The 20,688-nt window shown below is 41.5% G+C and overlaps 1 long non-coding RNA gene across 1 annotated transcript in view; it reads right to left on the reverse strand.

The window, feature by feature from the left end:
- LOC122791589 overlaps positions 1-18,138 on the reverse strand; it is a 156,081-nt gene extending 137,943 nt beyond the window's left edge. The window contains exon 1 of the long non-coding RNA XR_006363172.1: positions 18,104-18,138. This is a non-coding gene — a long non-coding RNA (uncharacterized LOC122791589). The remainder of the gene's footprint in view (positions 1-18,103) is intronic.
- Positions 18,139-20,688: the final 2,550 nt, after the last annotated feature.

Consider the following 20,688-nt stretch of genomic DNA (forward strand, 5'->3'; position numbering starts at 1 on the left):
AAAAGGCACAATATGGGCAGCTAATGCCTTTGCCAGTATCCAAAAGCCTAGAGGAGACAGGTGCAGACTATCTCTGGCAAAGCAGAGTGGCCTGTCGACCATATCATCTCAGACTGTCAGATATTGGATCCCCATGGACTGACAGCAGAACCGGAGCCAATTGTTAAAGTCAATAATTTGTTGTTTGTATTGTAAGATCATCACTGACGATGGCAGTATGCTGCTTAGGGTTAAGGTTCATACCTGCCTGTGAGACATAATCCGAGACCTCAGTCATGTGTCTCTTCATACAGTCCAGAGAGGTACGTTTCAAGTCATTCACCCCAACATGGACTATGATGGAGCCATACCAATACCTGTGGTTGAGTGACTTGAGTGTTTGAGCTACCTGACAGATGCTGGCATATGACAGGCATACAACTGTAATCCTCTCCTTATCCAGCTTGGTGAGGGGAACATCAATATGTATTACTATGGAGTCTCCTATGACCACTACATTAGGTTTTGCTATGTTATGCCTTATGGGCTTATTTGTTGAGACACTGGTGTGTTATTAAGTGTTGTGGTTGTTTTTTGTATTACTGTGTGTGCAAGTGGTATCTATTTGGGAGGCCTCTGATCTTTTGGCAAGCTTCTGGTGAGTACTTCCACATATGTGGGTTTATTTGTCGTGTCCTTATTTTGTATGGGAGGTGATGCTTAGTGTTTGATTTGTCCTTGCATGAGAATATTGCCCCTAAATTCATAGTGTAATTGCATCTCTCGCATAGAATATTTGTTTCAGGAGTAAGTGGTTGTCAGCGTACATAATTGCTGCACTGCCTCAGGACGCCCATGTCAATCAGGCTGGACGGAGAGATAATGGGAAACTGCCCATCCATTATAGCAGGTTCTTATTGTATATGCTATTAGGGAAGGGAGTGCGCTAATTTGACCAGATTTTGCTGGTGGCTCCAAGACTATGAGAGGGACTTAATACTTGCAGAGGCTAAGGTTGATCAATAAGGCAACTGAGTTGCTCCTAGCACAGCAAAAAAGTTTGGAAGGGTTTTACTGGCAGCTGTCTAGGGAAAAAAATGTGCTTCAAGATTCATAGGTAGCTAGCTTGAGCTAATGAGTGAGGGCTGTAGAATTTATTGTTGTAGGTCCTGATTAGCCTATGGTAAACAGATTAAATGTAACTTACTAATGATATTAATAGCTACATATATGTGTACACAAGCACACAGCTGTGTGTGTGTTGTACATCTCATAGGTGATTAAAAAGAAATTATGTGCTCACCATAACATTCCATCTGAGTAGTAGTTGTTCATTTGTCTTCAACGTGTGGGTTCACGGATCCGTATCGGATCCGATTCAGCCGCATATCCAGCATCTAATCTGAGCTCAAAGCTCCTTCCCTTACCCATAATGCTCTTGTCTCCTTCCTCCATTAGACTGAGTTTGCTGCCCAATCCATTACTCACACCCAACCCAACAGGACCTTGTCACTACCAGAAAAAAGAGCAGGACAAAATGGCACCCCGAAGGTGTCCACCTACTATACTTATATAGCCAATAAACAGTTTAGACAAGGAGGGAGGATGGTTGAAGACAAATGAAGAACAACTATTCAGATGGAACGTTATGGTGAGTACATAACTTCTTTATCTGAAGTAGTTGTCTTCATTTGATCTTCAACCTGTGGGACACAGTCCCCACCTACTAAACACCTGGGAGGCCTGCATGGAAGGATATTCTGGACAACGACAGAGCCAAAGGATGCCCTGTTACTCGATATGATGTCCAATTTATAATGTAAAATGAAGGTATGAGATGAGGACCAAGTAGCTGCAGAGCAAACATCATCCAACAAAACTCTGGACCAAAAACTGCTGAAGTGGCCATAGATCTGGTAGAGTGTGCTTTCACCTGACCCGGCCGGGAAATCTCCCTGACAGAATATGCCCAAATGATACACTGGGAAATCCAACAGGCAAGAGTAACTTTGGAAACTGGTTTCCCTAAAAAGGGTTTGGAGTAAGAAACAAAAAGCTGGTCAGATTTACGAAATACTTTTGTCCCGTACAAATAGAAATGTAACTGTCTGTGTACACCTAACACATGCAATTTATATTCTCCCTTATTTTGAAAATTTGGAAAAAAAGACTGGGGGATTGATCATCTGATTAATGTTGGCCTCTGAACCTACTTTTGGAAGAAAAGATCGATTAGTGTGCAAAGACAACCTGTCCTTATGAAAAATCATATGACAGACTTTGACCGATAGGGCTTGAAGTTCCATCACTCTCCTGGCAGAAGTAATGGGAACTACGAATGCAATCTTCCAGGACAGAAACTGCAGATTCACCAGAGCTGCAGGTTCAAAAGGGGGCAAAACTAAAGCCTAAAGCACGAATGTAAGATCCCACAGTGGCATAGAATCCTTCACCGGGGGTCTCAGAAGAAATGTACCTTTAAGGAAAGTCTTACAAAGCTTTGAAGATGCCAAGGAAGCCATGCTTTCCCCCAAATGAAAATTAGAAATTGCAGCCAGTTGAATTTTCACTGTGGACAAGCTGGCATCTTGTTGAAAAATCCCTGATAAGAATTCCAGCACCGCTGAAACTGGAGCAGTAAAAGGATCCAATGCACGCTGCAAGGCCATATAGAAAACCATTTTCACTTGCTATAGTATACCTTCTTGGTGGAAGACTTGTGAGCCACCACCAGAATTCTTTTGATGGGAGAAGATAAACTAGGAGTCCTGATAATCATGGGAACTGGAGCAACCAAGCAGTGAGCTTTAGACTGTCCACGTCTGGATGGGGAATCCCTGAAGGATGAGAAATGAGATCTGGAACTGGATCCAACGTCCATGGTGGAACCACCAGATGAGACCACAGAGAGGGAAACCAGACTTGGTGAGGCCGAATGGGGCAATGAGGATCAAAAGGCTCCGCAGCCTTCTAGCTTTCTGAAGAAATTTTGGTATCAAGGATAGAGGAGGATAAGCATACAGAAGACTGGGAGGCCAAGCATGAATCAGCGCATTTCTGGGGGCTTCTCCCTGAGGGGGATTCAGAGCGAAGAACTCGCTGCATTTCACATTGGGAGAAGAGGCAAACAGATTGCAGCAAGTCTGACCCCACTTGTGAAAGATCTCTTCCGCTACTGAAGAATTCAGAGACCACTCATAAGGCATCAGGCTAGATCTGCTGAGCCTGTCCGCTAGAATGTTGGACCATCCTGGAATGTGCATTGCCACCAGAAAATGGCCAGTGGAGATAGCCCATTCCCACATTCATGGCTTCACGACAAAGTGGGTACAATCTGATTCCCGCATTTGTTGATGTACCAGACCCACTGATATATTGTCTGTCTGGATAGCAATCGTTCCTGAGGGAAGATGGGCATGGAGAGCCTGCAATGCAAGAAGAACCTCCCTCATGTCCAGGACGCTGACATGCAAACTGGTCTCATAGGGTGAACACGTGCCTTGAATTGTCCTTCCTGACCAATGCACCCCCACCCCAGCTGGGAGGCATCCATAGTCACCATGGCCTTTGGGAATGGTGAGAGAAATGGACATCCCTGGACCAGGTCCGGGGAATGGATCCACCACAGAAAAGAGTCCCTGCACACTTGAGAGATTCAACCAGGATGAGACCACGGGACATGTAACTGGGACCACTGCACTGCATGAAAAGGGTCCATTGAAGGATCCGCATGTGAAGACGGACCAAGGGGAAAAGATTGATCATGGCTGCCATGGACCCCAATGCCCTTAGTACTACTTCTGCTGTTAGGGAGTGAGTTTGAAGAACATGTAGCTTCAGACTGTGTATCCTGTCTAGAGTAAGGAAAACTCCTTCCTGAATTGTGACCAACTGAGCCCCAATGAAGCCTAAGGTCTGAAGTGGGGCCGGAAATGACTTACTGAGATTGATGGTGATGCCTAACCTCTGGGCTAGTAGAAGAAAGGAATCCATTGCTTGGCAAAGTTGATGCCTGAAAGGGGCAGTGAGAAGCCAATCGTCCAGGTAGGGGAAAACCTGAATGCCCTGGAGTCACAGGTGAGCTGCTACTTCTGACATCACTTTGGTGAACATCCTAGGGGCTTTGATGAGACCAAAGGGGAGCACTCTGAACTGATGATTGGCTCCTAGCTGGAAGTGGAGAAACCTCAAAGAGTGCCTGTCCATCGTGATATGACAGTGCACATCCTGGAGGTTGATCGAGCCCATCCAGTCATTCTCCTTTGGTCCCCACTTTTCTTTGGCACCAAAAAGAACCTGAAATAAATGCCTGATCTGGAGTGGTTGAGGGGGACGGTTTGGATGACTCATTTCTTAGCAGCTTTGCTATTTCCAATGCTGTATCCTCCTTGTGCTGGAGTGGAACATCCGGGAGGTGTTTTGGTGGTAGAGGTGGCTCGAAGAATGGGATTGAATAGCCTCTGGATATATTCTGCAACACCCACTGATCTGTTGTGATGGACTCTCACTCTGTTAGGTGTAGCAATAACTGGTCCAGACTACCTCCAGAGACGAGCAGTCAGGCAATCCTTCAGGGTTGTTATGTGGGTCTGTCCAAGAAAGGTTCTCGAGACCCATAATTTCTCAGACCCCCTCTGCCTCTAGGGCAATGTCTATTGCATACTCCTCTACCCCTGGGGGAAAGCGAGTCCCGAGTGTCTCTGGGAAAATCTGAGACTTCTGGAACCACATCTTCTTAGTCCCTCTCTGATGCCAAGAAAAGGATCTTTGAGGGGTGGAGAAGCAGATCCCGATGGCAGACAGTCTTCCCATCCTTCTCACTCTGAACTAAAGGCCTCACATACCGACTTCCCAAAAAGGGGGGAACCATAATATGTGGCACTGGAGAATGATGTCTTAAAAGGTTCCGAAAACTGACAGAGCTGGAGCCAGGCAATGTCTCCTGATGGCAATGCCTGTAGCAGCTGCCCTAGTGGCTCCCTCGGTAGCATGGGAGAGGAGATGCATAAAATTGTTTGCAACTGACTTCAGAGTAGCCATACAAGTGGAAAACGTCTTCTCGTCCTCTGTAGACATGGACTCAGGGGTCGACTCAGTGATCTCCTTCACTAGGTCTTGCTACAGCTGAATCACATGTGCCAGGTAATTTAGCACTCTTGCAGAAAAAGTCGCTGAAATGTACACCTGCTTCCCGAATCAGTCCATCGCCTTTGACTCTTGGTCAGGAGGATGAACAGTAGAGCTCTCCAGAGCGAGCTCTTTCCTAGTGGCAGCTGCCACCACCATAGCATCAACCAGGGACACCTTGTTTCAGTGTGCCCTATCTGATGGGGGTGGGGGCTCAAACCTTTATCCAAGCATTTTGCGATGGACTCCATGCCCATTCCTTCTACCCCAAGATGTTATAAGGTCCACTAATGGATCTGTGGGAGAGGACACCCAGGAAGTAGAGGATCTTGTGCCAAATGCCTTGAGGAACACCGATTTGTCCGAGGTAGGTTTCTGGGAATAGCCCACCCCGCTGTCAAAGGAGTTCCATGATGTCTCTGAAGGAGACATCCTCGGGGGGAGTGACCGGTGGGGATCCTTCCCCTTTCTCCAAATCGGCGTCTTCAGTGAGTGACTCTGGTAGGGAGTCTAAATGCTTCCTTTTCCTCATGCATTTGTGAGAGATCTCTTCAAAAGGAATCTCTGGAGAGAACTTGCCAACATCCTGCTGCTCCCAAACGGAAGCTTCTTAAAGCAAAATGGCAGCAGGCTGTCCCTGATATGGCTGCAGCCATACCCAAAACAGAGGGATTCGGGGCAAGAGTCTGAGGATGAGATGGTCAAGGGTCTCGACGAAATTGGGAGAACCCTCTCCACCACATCGAAAGCCAAAGGTGAATGGACATCCTGAAAAAGACCAATAGGAGCTGTCACCCTCTGAATGAATTGATGGGGGAGCCACAGCCAAGACTCCAGTGCCATGAAACAGAGAGGAAGGCTGCGCTCTGACACACTCAGAGCCAACACCAACATCTCGTATCCGATGCTGAAGTTATGGCTCCAAGAGCTTGTCGGATCTGACCCAGTCAGATCCGACCTGCTCAAAGTCATAGCCGGTGTGGGATTACAAGGCGCTGACCCCTCGACTCCAAAAGTCCTCGGATCCAAGGGCTCCACAACCAAAGGTTGCATTGGAGAAGAAATAATTGGGGTGAAAAAGGGCTGCGTGCTCCCCGCTCCGGAGAGAGAGGGGCAGGCAAGACTCTCACCTGAATCTGGGTGTGGATGAATTTCAGCATCATCCTGTTCATCTCTGCTTCACTAAAGCTCCTCCAGGTGGAGCGGGAGGAAGAGGAGGCGACCGACAGCAGGCTTGGGAGGGAGGGGAGGAGAATTCTGCACCAGCGGACTGGATTTGAGGCTCCTCCGGCTCTGGGGAGAACTGCGGAGAATAGAGCTGGGGAAGACTCCAGTCTCAGAGCTAACCTAGATTTAGGTAGAGGGCCGGTTGGAGCCGCATGATCCAGAGATCACTTTCTCGGCCTATCCTTCTTAGAAGATGTTTACCCATCCCAAGGCCTCTTAGAGAGAGTCTGAGTCCCCGAGGCTGGGGAGGAGGTAGAAGCAGAAGATGGGGTGTTGGGACTTGCGTCCCCGAAGATGGAAGGAGGCCCTTAAATATTAATTTGTCCCTCCTTTCCTTCAGTGCCCGAGAATTAAACCAGTCACAGATGGAGCAGATGTTTGAAGACGGACTGCCCCCAGACACACTACGCATAGAGTGTGGCCATCGGCTGGGGAGAGCTTATAGCCACACACTGTACACTTTCTGAACCCTGGCTTGGGAGTGTCAAACATTTCCCCAAAGTAGGCCCAGCACACTCACAAGCACTCAAATAACACAGGTTAAGAAAAGGAAGACAGAAAAAGTTTTTTTTTTTTAACCAACGATCACGCGGAGGGGAGGTAGAAAGTAGAGAGGAGTATTAGAAAGATTGAGAGAGAGATGATTTAACCCCAAAAAAGCAACACTTACCACACTTTCTATGCAGAGAGCTCAGACCATCATGTGGACTTTACAGGCAGCCAATGAGATCTGAAGGGAGGAAGGAGACAGGGGCATTATGGTTAAGGGGAGGAGCTTTGAGCTCGGATAAGAAGCTGGATATGTGGCCGAGTTGGATAAGGTAAGCACCTTAACCATTACGCCAAGCTCCCATGGTGTGTCACTGGTTCTACACTTAAGCCATTTAAAATCAAACAAGCACTTTTAACAGGAATAAAAAATTAAAAGATCTTGTCTATGTAGTAGAGCTGGAGGCACGGCTCACAATCACTTGTTTTCAAACCTGAGGAGGGTTAACATTATCCCACCTCTGACAAACAGGAACTTAAAGACAACCTTGTATTCACTTATCATTTGCATGGACAGTTTGATCTATTTGCTTCACATGAATGTTATGTCTCATTCCCTTTAGATCTAAATGGAAATGGTTTTGAATATGTAGAATATTTTTATATAGCACCAACATGGAGTTATGATGCTTGCATATACCCAAAAAATTTAATCTTTATATCACAGTCTGTTTCAGCAAATAGATGTAAACTAGTTAATGTTATTTCCATGAAACCGTTCAGTTAGTTGACCGTTAAGAATTTTAAGGTGATTTGATTTTTTTATCTGGTGTGCACAATGAAGGTCAACAGACTGTCTTAATAGGAGGAATTGTGATGACCGTTAGAAAAACAAAATTCTATAAATGCTTACAAAGATGAGGAATAAACAGCTTTAGGTAATTATGTTTTGCTTTTTTTATTCAGAAAGTTATTCAATGTTATATTCAAAACAAAAGTATTGGATGTTCCATACATTGAAGCAATTAACTCCCAAGTATTTCACCTATCACCCACAGTGAATTAGTGAAGTAGTATGCTTAAAATAAAAACTTGTAGTTTTCCTCTGACTGGATGTATCTATGTACAAGGAAAATTGTTACACTCTGGTAACAGATAAGGAGTTAGTTTCTAAACTGGAAACAAATCTCTGTATAGACTAAAGAGATCTTAATCTTAATCTTGCAGAAAACAGGTGTATCAATATTCATTAAAGATAAATACACCTTCACATTGGTTAGACAGTATGGTTCCCTGGAGATACTTCAGGTGCAATTAACTGTTGGTAGGACATCTATTCAATTCATTGGCAGCTACAGGTCCCCCTCCATGAATTAGGATACCCAATCTACCTATTTGGATCTACTTGAGTCTATCAAGATACATCCGAACACCATGGTTTTGGGTGACTAACTACCCATCCATTAGCTGGGGAAATTACTCATGTGCAAATTCACCTGCCCAAAGGTTCCTTGACTTCATTAACTCCAATGCCCTGGACCAGCTGGTTGACACCCCCCACAAGGAGTGCCAAAATCTTGGATCTGGTGCTTACCAATATGGGGGACCACTGTAGCACACCCACTACTAGGTCTTCCCTAGTGAGATTTGACCACGAATCAGTTTCATTCAAATTAACAATCACACCTGACTCCCCTCCCCAGCAGTAACTAAATTAAAAAACTTCTTCAAAGCAGATTATAACCTCTTACGGGATGGTATAAATAGCTTCACTGCACCTCCCCCTGCAGATGGAATTGGCAGCTATGCCAAGTTCTATACAAATGCTTTATACAATACACCTGTATAACTGCTTTGCTTCTGCCTTACCTGATGGGACCAAAACAAGTTCCTCAAGGAAGAGCAAACTTGCCTGGTGGATAACTGCCCTTCCCAGGCTTTACAACAAGAAGAAGAAATTACTGTCTAAGAGTAACAGGGAGTCAGCCCTAAACTGGAAACACTCCCTCTCTCAGCTTAAACAAGCAAATAAGACTTCTTATGAAGTCCTCCAAAGCTAATTAAGAATCCAAATTAGCTTCCTCAATTAAGAACAACCATAAAGCGTTCTTTAGTTACATCTGTAACCCAAAAGGAAATGCCCAGATTTGTGCCGAACTGGTCGTTAATGATACCACATATACTGAGCCTGTGGACATTGCTAACCTGTTAGCAGACAGGTTCTGTGAAAACTTTACTCTCCTGTCCCCACCACACATATCCCCTGACATCTTTACCACCTATCCTCTATCTGTTATCTCTAAAGAGTAGGTCATGAATGCCCTCTATAAGGTCAAAAACACAGCATCTATGGGACCTGATAACATCCCAGGCTGTAACCAAAAACAAAGATAGGGAGCAAGCTTTAGAATTCCAACCAGTTTATTGTTGGTGCTTTCGATCAGGAAATACATGAACTTCTTCAGACAAAGAAACCTCAAGAGTCCTCAGTAAAACTAAAACTGTCAATTAAGATGAGATAATTAATTATAAACTTTTTGACGGTAGACATAAAGGATCTGTATACCGTCATACCTCAAGAGGTTGGCAGTGAATGGGTTAGTGAATTTCTATTTTTGAAAGGGATGTGCCAGCAAGAGATAAATGTAACTGTGTCCTTGTTAGATCTAGTTTTGAATAATAACTTGAATAGTAATATTGTTTGCAAAAAACTGGGATAGCCATGGGCTCCCCATGCGGTGGCAGTTTTGCAAATTCAGTCATGGCATTTTGGGAAAGACATTTCCTTTTTCAGAATTAGCAACACCATTGGTACTGTTTTCAGTGATACTCTAAGCACCAGCTTCATCCCTGCTGAATAGAAATAGGTCACTGTTATTCCCTTGCACAAATGTGGTACTTCCACTGACCTCAGGAACTACAGACCTATTAGCCTGACTAGCCTTATCTGCAAGCCCATGGAGCCTAACATCATGGACCTTATCAACAAAGATAAAGATAATCTCCAAATGTTTGGCTCTACTCAGCTTGGATTTGTCAAAGGGAGATCATGCCTGTTAAACGTGGTGGACTTTTTCAAGACGGTTACCAAGGCCCTTGACGAGGGGAAATCTGTGTATACAGCCTTTCTAGACTTAGCAAAGGCTTTTGACACTATCCCCCACTCAGGCATCATCGACAAACTCACCCAGCTAGGTATCAATCCTTATACCATAGATGGGTCGCTAACTGGCTCACTGATAGAACCCATGCAGTCAAAATAGGAGGAATCCACCAACAGCAGCAGACCTATAGCCAGTGGTGTTCCACGGGGATCAGTCCTGGGACCTCTACTGTTTGGAATATCTCTCTTCAAAGTACAAGCAAAAACTAAAGGTCTGTGGCTGACAAAGCTTGCTGATGACTGCAAACTGGGAGCTTTCATAGAATCTCCAAATGATGTCAACATCCTACAAGAGGGTCTTACACAAACAAATGATTGGTGCCAAAGTCATGTCCTTAAACTCATTACAAAAAAAATGTATTATCATTCCTTTTCGTAAAAGCAATGGTCCTGATAACTAACACATCAATAGCAACATTTTAAGTATGCACTCAGTGGTGAGAGCCCTGGGCACACAGGTTGACAGCAACCTTAAACTTCAACCACCATGTCTAAACAGTGGTAAGAAGGGCATTCTATATTGCTCATCGCATAAGTAAGGGCACTGCCTCCAGAAAGAAAAAGATATAACCTCCCTGTACTCTTCCCTCATCAGGGCAGTAATTGAGTACACTGCCCCTTTTGTTATATACCTTTCCAAGGACCTGCAGCAACTGGAAAAAACACAAAGGTGCCTCAAGGAAAATTCAAGATCTTCAGCATCTGTCCTATGGAAATCATCTGAAATCACTGTTACGTTATTCTGTTTCATACAGACTACTCAGAAGCAATTTCTGCCTTACATATAAGGCAATCTTTGACCCTGCTTTACTGGAAATGCTGTATAATTGTAAGTCAAATGGTACATGGGTTGCTCACCCTAAAGGCCTTAACCTATTATGTGATATTAATAGAACCTGCTGGAGGGACAGATTTGTCTCCCAGAGGTTACCACACACCTTTAGAACAGACTCCCACTTCATGTTAGAGCACCTCATTGGCCCTCTTCAATTGCAATCTGGACTGGAAGGGTAACCATAAATTCACCCTGGAGGGGGGGATCCACCTGTGTCCCTCTTGGACAGGGGCAATAGGTGCTGATCATGGAAATAAGGGTAAAACTTGGCTAGGCTTGAAAAGGGCCCTAGGATCATTAGCCTAGTAACCTCCTACGATCCTATGAATTATGCAACTCTTCCAAAACTCTCACAATTTGACTGGCTAAGTAGATTCTTTCTAGATGTGGTAAAGTATAATTACCTTTACAAATGATTTCTTCTTACAGAATTTACCATCATTATGAGAGAGGCAGCAAGTTTCAAATTAGAACTTGTTTAGATGTAAGTATCACTATGTTACAACAGGAAAAGAAATATACCACAGTACTCTTGCCCAAACTGCCCAGTGAAATAATCTGTATTACAAATTATAAATAATCATATGAAACAAATATATCACTCAATTTATAGCAGCTGTGCGTATGACTTAAAATGTAGCTGCCCAGGCATTGGATGTGTGTATCTACAGTAGTCGTTACACACATGTGCAGTACACTGAATGGATGCCTATAGTGAAGTCTTTGAAAGTAATGAGATGTTCAGACCTACATGCAAACAGTGCATTTGTTTATAAAGAGTAAGACATAAATGTTTAAACAAAACCATTTTTTAAAATACAATTGTTTAAGTTTTACTTTCCCATAGCAGTAGAAGCTCAAATTCTTCCCTGCTGCAGTAGTACATTGGCGTATCCTGCCAACTGTACAGCAACCAGCTAGCTTCCAAAAGTTTCACCCCCCTCCAACACTGTCACTCTGGTTGCCTATAGGCTAAGCCCTTTTGAAGGGAACTATATAAGCAGCCAGAGTGACTAAGAATTCCCAGGATTTTCTTCCCCTAACCAAAAAGGGTAATTTATCCTGAATTTAATAAATATATAAACAACAAATGGGGATGATAGGTCAGTATGGTTACTGCAAAAATGAAAAATTTGAACATCTATTAATATGGGTATGTAAAACTTACACGACTGGATTATGTTAATCATTATTTATGTTGCAGTAGCTTACATGTATAAAACCATAGCCTATTTAACCTGGCAGAAGGAAGGATAATGGTCCTGGAGCCCCTGCAGAGTAATTTTAGCAAAGCCTGCTCTGGACCTGGAAAAGGAATAAAGCTTGGGAGTGGTTTGTAAAAGTGTGAATGGAGGACCAGAATGCTACTAGTGTCCACCGCTTTCCAGTATGCCATTGTAGAAGTTAAAGCTTTAGTGGAAAATGTTTTAATACTGCCTGGAATAGTTTTGCCATGGTAAGAGTAACAGAACACAATAGCAGAGGACAAGCACATAGAAATAGACTGTTTAGACACAGGTTGGCTTTTCTTTGGCCAGAACAGGAAACAAATAATTGATTAGCTTTCCTGAATGACTCAGTGTTGAGATGGTACTAGAGTTGCCTAGGTGCATCCCTTGTTTTTAACATCTGCTTTGAGAAGGAGATTGATGGCTTGATTCAATGAGAACTTTGTCATAAATGAGTGGTTTGTGCACATACTATCTCTATGGATAGGGTTCTCCCACCATGAGGGCCTGCAAATCAGATACTCTTCTTGTAGGAGTCAGAGCAATGAGATGAAAAGTTTTCCAAGTACTGAACTGAAAATCTGCCAGACAGGCAGGTAAAAAGGGTGGCACAGTCAACTTCTCCAGCACAAACCTGAGATACCAAGGAGGAAGAGCAAGTTTACCAGGTTTCAGGTATAAACTCCTTTAAGAAACTATTTCAATATAAATTGACAGGAAAGAGGGGGATCCATGGTAAGACAAATTGAAAAGGCCCCAAGATGAACCTTTACAGAGGAATATGAGAAGTCAGAGGATATTAACATACACAAATATCAGAGCACCAGTGGTACAAAATAGCTGAAGGGATCCTGGTCATTGGCTACGCACTGATTAGAATTTTTTTCCACTTGCCAATATAGGATTTTCTAGTAGCAGACTTTCATGCCTCCTTCAGCACCTGCCACATGTCCTCATGAAAAAGGTGCCTAAAAGGTATCAAAACTGAATCATCCAGGAAATCAGTTGAAGTTGTTTCAGGCTGGGGTGTGTATAAAGCTCCCTTGGTCTTGTGTGAGTAGATTCAGTCTGTGTGCAAGCTTGTAGTAATTTGTGCTTGGCCAAATCAATAAGAAGGGAGAATCAGTTCTGCCTAGCCAAAAGGGAGTTACCACAGTGATTTTTGGAGTTTTTCTGATTCCTCAGAATTACCCTGGATGTCACTGAAAAAGGTGGAAATGCATGTAGGGACACCCCCGACTACAGGAATGATAGAACATCTGTTCACTGCTTAGAAGTCTGTTTTGAAATGAGGCAAAAAGATCTACCAGAGGAGCTCCCACATTTTGATTAGTTCCTGTAAAGCATCTTTGTTGAGCTTCCACTTGCGAGGGTCTGTCCAGGACCTGTACAGCTTATTTGCCACTGTATATTGCTCTGACAGTATATAAGATGCCTGGAGAATTAATGAATGCTGAAGATCTAACTCCTAAACTATCACTGCTAGCCAGCACATAGGGTACAACCTGGTGCCCTCCTACTTGTTTATGTACCACATCTCTCATCTATAATGATCTGTAGAGGACTTAGGTCTCACATATGATGCAAAAACCTTATGGCATCTTTAATGCTGATGTGCGTTGGTCTGTTTGAGCTTTCCCACAGTCTTTATACTTTCACTTGCTTTGAAACTGCTTCCCAAGCAAAATCTAAGATATCAGTCAACTCATTACAGATTTTGTTGGGATGGGTGGAGAAAAAGTAAGACATGGATTATGAGCCATTGGCATTTGATCTCTCCATCCATGCAGTTCTAACTTTATAAAGCCCAAAATTGGAATCTGAAACTAAAGAGGATGAGAACGTTGGGTGCATGTGTTCTTGAGGTACCACTGAACCTTCCTCATATTAAGTTTAGCAAAGGGAATTGTGAGAATCATAGATGCCATAAAGCCTAGTATCCTGAGAAATCCACTGGCAGTAGCTAGAGACGGACAAGAAAAGTTCAGGAAGATCTCCAGATACAAACCCACCTTCCCTTGAGGAAGTAGTCTTTTGCATCACAATGCAATCAGGTAGCTTAGAAAAATAATCCTGTAGGACAGAATGATGAGGATTTCTGGACATTTATCTGGAATCCCAGATGACTTAGGTGAGACAAAACCTTTGTTAGTGACTCCTGACATCTGGGAAAAGACTATGCACAGATAAGCAAGCCATCTAAATAAGGAAATGTGGAAAGCTTGCAATCAGCAATGAGCTACCACTGGGGCTGGAAACTTCACAAACACTCTTGGTGCAGAGGACAGCCCAAAGCATAATGCACAGAATTGATAATGTGACCCAGAACCACAGAAACTTAGAAAACTGTTTGCTACTGGTTGGGAATCAGGAAGGCCCAGAAGCAAAACAGCACCGACAATACTAAAAAAAAAAAAAAAAAAAACATTCATAAACAGCTATATTGCAATTATTTAAAAGCATAGATAAAAATATAAAATATTCAATAAAAATACAAATAAGTGTGGAAGGGTTTCCTAAAGGTTCTAAAGATTATAAGTCACTCGGGCTGCCTATATTTTTCCTGCCAAAAGGGCTTAGCTTATAGGCAGCTAGAGTGACAGCATGAGAGAGGTGAAAGGTTTTTGGAAGCTGGCCAGTTGCTGTAATCAGCAAGATACCGCCATAAGCTACTGAAGCAGTGAGAATGATGAACATTGTCAGTAATCACTCCACAAACACTGATGATGGCAAACCTACCCTTTCTGAGCAATAATTATTCACACAGACTTTTTGTTTATGGACAAGTCTCACTGATTTTGGGAACATACAGTTTTCCCGTTGGTCGAATATTGATTAAAAGTATAACTTGTACAAACAAAAAGCCTATGTTAAATGAAGCCACAAAGCTTTATTGCATATCTATCAACAATTACCCTGAGAAATTCACTAATTTAATGACAACAAATCTCAGTAATACAGCAATATGCAAACTAATATCACAAACAACAGAAAGCGGCATTCTAACTTACGTAATATAAATAATTTGTCAAGCCATTCCACTAGTTAAAGAAATCAGCCCATATTTGTTTATATGTTTTGCTAACTGGGTTGAAATTCATTTTTAGTGGAGGTCTAGGAGCACTGCCTTGTTAAGTGACTTGCTCAGAGTTAAAGAGTAGGTAAAAGGAATCTGCTGTATTCATAATAGGTCATTAGCAAATAATAGCCTTACCAATCTGTTTCAAACTGACAACCTATTATTTTTGACAGTCATGGCAAACAAACCTACAACTTTTAAATGTCTTTGGGTTGGGAGGGTGGCTTAATGGCTAAGGTTTGTCTTACAAACACAAGTTGTAGGGTTTGAGTCTCAAAAGGGATAATTGGCTAGGCTTAAAATAGCTCGCAAGGGCAGTTACCTTAGTATGAAACTATGAAACTATTATTCAGTATATTTAATCTTTGCTAGATTAGTAACTCTATTTACAGAGAAATTGGACATAATTTTTGGAGAAGGAAAGATTACAGTCAGGGCTACTGTCTTGCCATCATTCGTTACATGGATGCAGAGTTTCACTGTGTTTATCTGCATTTTCTCTCAGGGATTTGTATGTCAAGTCATTCACTCACACATGGACTACCCTTCACCATACTGCAGCCATCTTTCTCAAGTGAAAGGGTCTTTCAAGCCCTTATGATGTCAGAGATCCTGGGCACATAAAAGACAAGTAACTGTTACCTTATCTCCTACACAGTGTAGTAATAAATAAAATAGTGAAAAATCAAACTATAGCTTAAATAAATGCTGTTTTATTCAGTGTCTTTTTTTTAACTGAAAGCATAGTGGTGGTGCTGCGGGAGCGTTGTTGCCTCACAGTAAGACACTGTCCGGTTCGTTTCTCAGCTAGAGCATCTTCTGCGTGGAGACATGTGTGAATGGGCGTACCTTTGTTGAAGGTTGTGCATCAGGGCTGGTAACTTGGCACGTAAAAATCAACTACCAATCATTAGCGGACCGGAGTTCTGCTGTGGCGACCCCTAACCGGGAAAAGCTGAAAGACACAACAGCATAGACTACAAATGTACTGAAGTACAGTCCATTTACTTATGCAACCTACATTAGTTTATCAAGTTATACACTTTATTTATTTATTTTACATTTGTTGACCGGGATAGTCCGACTGGATGCATGTCCATTTTCAGCGGAGGCCCGGGGAGAAAAGCTCCAAGGGTAAGCAGATACAGCATTACATAATAATAGCATTACATATTACAAACAGACTATTTACAGAGATTACATAAGTAAGCAAGTTAAACAAGTTCCACAGGTTACAGTTAATCCTGAGCACAAGTCAGGATTAAATTAAATCACACAGTAAACTGGTTAACAGGTTTTTACACATTCTAGAGAGAGTTAGCCAGGCTTGATACATTGACATAGCCAGTTAAGTGACAAATGTTGTTTGAGTCTAGTTTTAAATTAACCTAAGGTGGAAAGTCAGGTAATATCAGCTGGAAGAGAGTTCCAGGATCTACTTACAGAGATTGCAAAGAGAGAATCACCGGCTGTGTTATTAATTTTGCTAGTCTGAATTAGTAGTTTGTTAGAGGATCGAAGCGGTCTAGGATTGTTATAGGGGGTGATAATATTTTTAAGTGCAGGAGTATTGTCCGGATTATAGAGTATAATCAGTTGGTTATACTGGATTAGGCTGGGTAGTTCAAGCCAACCAAGCTGATTCAGATTGATGCAATGATGTGTCCTAAAAGGCAGCCCAGTGGCAAACCTGGCAATGTGGTTGTAGCAAATTGAGAGTTTGTTAAGGACAGTCTTGTTTAAATGCGAGAGTAGAGGGGATGCATACAGAAGGGTTGAAAGAAGGTGGGAGCAAGCTATGGCAATTTTAGCTGGAGGATTTAGGAAGGCTTTTATTCTGTAAAGTGACCCTAGTTTTTATTGATGGTTTGGACAGTTTGGTTAACATGTAGGTCAAATTTTAGATTATTGTCTATGATGACACCTAATAGTTTTGTAGATGGGTCAGGGGAGATTGTGCCATCATTTGATTTTATGGCAAAGGTGAAAGCAGTAGATCTACGTGTTGGTGAAAACACTGGTGGTTATACACTTTAAATGAATATATGACTAAGCTTCATAAATTATACAAGTTTTTTTTTTTTTTATTCTAAATCTTAGGATAAAACTGGATTATGGCTCATACCTCTCATCTCTTAGTGCAACTCTCTGGACAAAGCAGACATTCTGCAGGCACAAAGGCTAAAACCAGGGTCAAATTTAAGCACTGCTGTTATACAGACTTAGTTAATATAATCACGTTTTGAATTATTATGCCTTTTTTTCCAAGGATATGAAGTCTGAAATTCAAATGTCTGCCATCATTTAGTGAAGTAATCATTAATGAATTGTCAAAATGCCACTAATTTTATGAAGAACAGACCAGAAGTATAAGCAAAAATGTAAACCTTTTGCAAATATCTGGGCAGCTGAGAGCTATCGACTGCAGACCTTTTATAATACATTGGTTCAGAACTTTCCTGTATTACTGTTAATCAGATTCATTTAGCACATTTATAATAATTTTGTTCCTAGCTTCCTTGACATACAGAGATAAAACTCTGACTACAGCCCAGATGACCCAAGCTTGATTAGTTGCTTGGGTTTCTGTTAGAGATGGCATGGGGTGGATGGGCATGCACAATTCCTCAGAAGATGGTCTGTGTTGCAGGTGATTATGCAGGAGCAGATATTTGGCCTTCAAGTTCTTCTGTCAGCTCACATGGAGATAGTGTTGGTGTCATCAGAGTAGTGCAGGTCATATATCTCCTCCACCCAAGAGAGGGATTATGGAGTAGTCAGTATGTCATCACTGCTAGGATGCATGCAAGAGCACATGCAATCCACATGGCTGCCTGTGTGATGGCTTCTCCAGACAGCGTACACCCCCATAATGGGAACACTTGTATAGTGGAACAAATACCCATACACACTGTTGGGGAGGCTTGAAGGTCAGCAGGCATGAAGGCAAAAAGAAGAAAAAAATAAATAATTACCTTCTGTTGCAAGTACAGGAGGCCGAATTGGTGCTGCAAAAATGAAGAGAAATGTCAAAATACAAAATATGCATTGCATTTTGTATATGATATAGTAATTGTATACATACTTTGATAGTCACCATAAATTTGTCATCTGACAAGAAGTTATTTTTTTAACATGAAAGGAAATTATCTGTCTTATCAGTTATTTTTGTTTGTTTAAAATTAGCACATGGTATATCATTTGCTGTGCCCACTGTTAAATGGCTGCATGATCAGGTTATTTGCAATGTAAACTATAATCAGAATTACACTGTTTAGGAATGCTGACACAATATGCTTATTTTTGACAAGAATGTTTTAATATTATCCATCAAAATAACATGAGACTTTAGAGCAAATAATTCACCAAAAAATATTAATAATGGAGTAAACACAGAAAGGAAAGAAATACAGATACTAATTAATCTTCTGCAAGATATGAAATTGATAAAAGACATTTATGAAACATGTACATTAAACAATAAGTTATACATATTCTCATAAGTTCTATAACTGGTGTAGTTTAACAATTTGGATATTATTAACTTGGGATGATGGAAAACCTACAATGTTTCTTTCAGTTTTAGTTTTTAGTGATTTGAAGTGATTTTTTCCATGGTAAACAGAATCATTACATCACAAAGTCCAAATATTACACTCAATGTCCAAACAACATGATGTTTTGCTCCTAGTAACTCAATATAACTATATGTCAAAATGCAACTGAAAAATCTGAAAAATTCTTTGGTCTCAGGAGATCACAAATATTTAACCTCTTTATAGGGCATTAAATATATTTTGCCTCTCAACCATAAAAGCTTTTCAACATGTGCACCTTGATGAAGATGCAATCTGGGTGGGATTCTTGGTGAAATTTTGAGGAAAACAACTGTAATCTTTGTGACAATGAGGGAAAAAACCTACAGAAAAGGGCAATATTTACTAAGTCTAAGGTTGTGGTACTTTGGCATATCCCCCCTTACTCCAAGGCATAGAAATCTCATAGTTACTAAATATGGGTGGAGGCACAGCCCTATCACACGGGGGTGGGGGGTGAAGCCTCCCCTTTGAAAAATTACCTTAAATGGCATTACAGTAAGTTTTAGCATTTGGCATGCTTGTCAACTGTACTTTTTTATAGCTGCTGGACTACAAGTTACTGGTCTTGCTCTTGCAACAGGAGCCACTTGGACACATTTGTAGTTGCCCACACTGGACCACATTTCTTGTTATTGAGTGCACTGATCCTAAAGGCATTTATTTTTCATTAATATATGTCTTGAGCTCTAATCTTCTCATAAGATAATAAGCTTTTCAGCTGTGCAATTTAATGTACTGGAGTTTGTAGCCTTTGTAGCCTACTGCACCAATGACTTAATCCACCCTCCATTTTACCAACATTTGTTGATTTTCCATTCTAGCATTTTAGGTCTCTATTTGGCAATATATACAGCAGCAAAAAACAAAATATGTTTTTTGATAGGCTTTATTTGATCTTACTGCTTTCTTAAGGTATAATTTACCAAACATAAGGATCTGAATTATTAGATTTGGCACAGAAGTACATAAAGAGGTAACATCGTAATCCATCATAGAAGTGTGGTGATGAAGAATTCCATGTCTGGAAGATTTAACTATTTGTAGTGTGTCCCTTTATATAGCTAGGCAATTATTTCTCCCTAAGCATTATGCATGAGAATATATATGAAATACTTCTCTTATGACTTACTGGATCAGTAGTCTAAGGGCTTACTGGATCAGTAGTCTAAGGCTGGCTCAATATGCTACTCAGTAACATACACTGTGCTTTGTGTCATACTACATTGCTTGCAAGGCTAATATTAGTACTAATGTTTCCAAACAGTATAATGCAATGGGATAATGCAATTCAATGATACTGCCTCACTGACTAAATTACTGTGTTTAACTATCATTACATGCCAGTGCATATTACTGTGATTTATGTATGCGTCATCATTAATTAATCTGACAGACTATAGAAAGCACATTCCATCAGAGTAAACAAACTGAACACATGTGTGTCAAAGAAATGTGACAACACTCACTGTCTGAAGATGACAATGTTACATCTTGGAAATACTGATCAAGTTTGATGAAGCTTTAACAATGTAATAATCCTGATTGTTCAGACCTTCCAGGGGTAGTCATGGGTTTGACAATCGAGCCAAGGCTAAGCATGCTGCACTGCTTAACAAAATAAATGTTCTGAGAACATTAACATTCAAGAAAGTCACAATGTCACTAGATACCTTAACTTTAGTGTACCCCTGAAAGTCAAGTAAAAAAACACTAAGTTTAACACCTGTGAGCATCCATAAACCCGTTGGTTCACTGAAAGCCCTTGGCTCCTTTGAGGTATGAACTGTGACACCTATACTTCTTTTTCTCACACTTATAACAGTAAAATGGATCATAACTGCTATAGAGCAAGCATTCTGAGGCAACACACCTGCTCATATGCTCTGAATGGGCACTTACAAAAAAATTTAGGAGCCCATAGCTTACAGTGTAGATCTGGAAAAATACCTTACTACTCAACA

This window comes from Protopterus annectens, chromosome 17.part0, assembly GCF_019279795.1.
Source record: "Protopterus annectens isolate FY-2018-M chromosome 17.part0, PAN1.0, whole genome shotgun sequence".
Taxonomy (NCBI): domain Eukaryota; kingdom Metazoa; phylum Chordata; order Ceratodontiformes; family Protopteridae; genus Protopterus; species Protopterus annectens.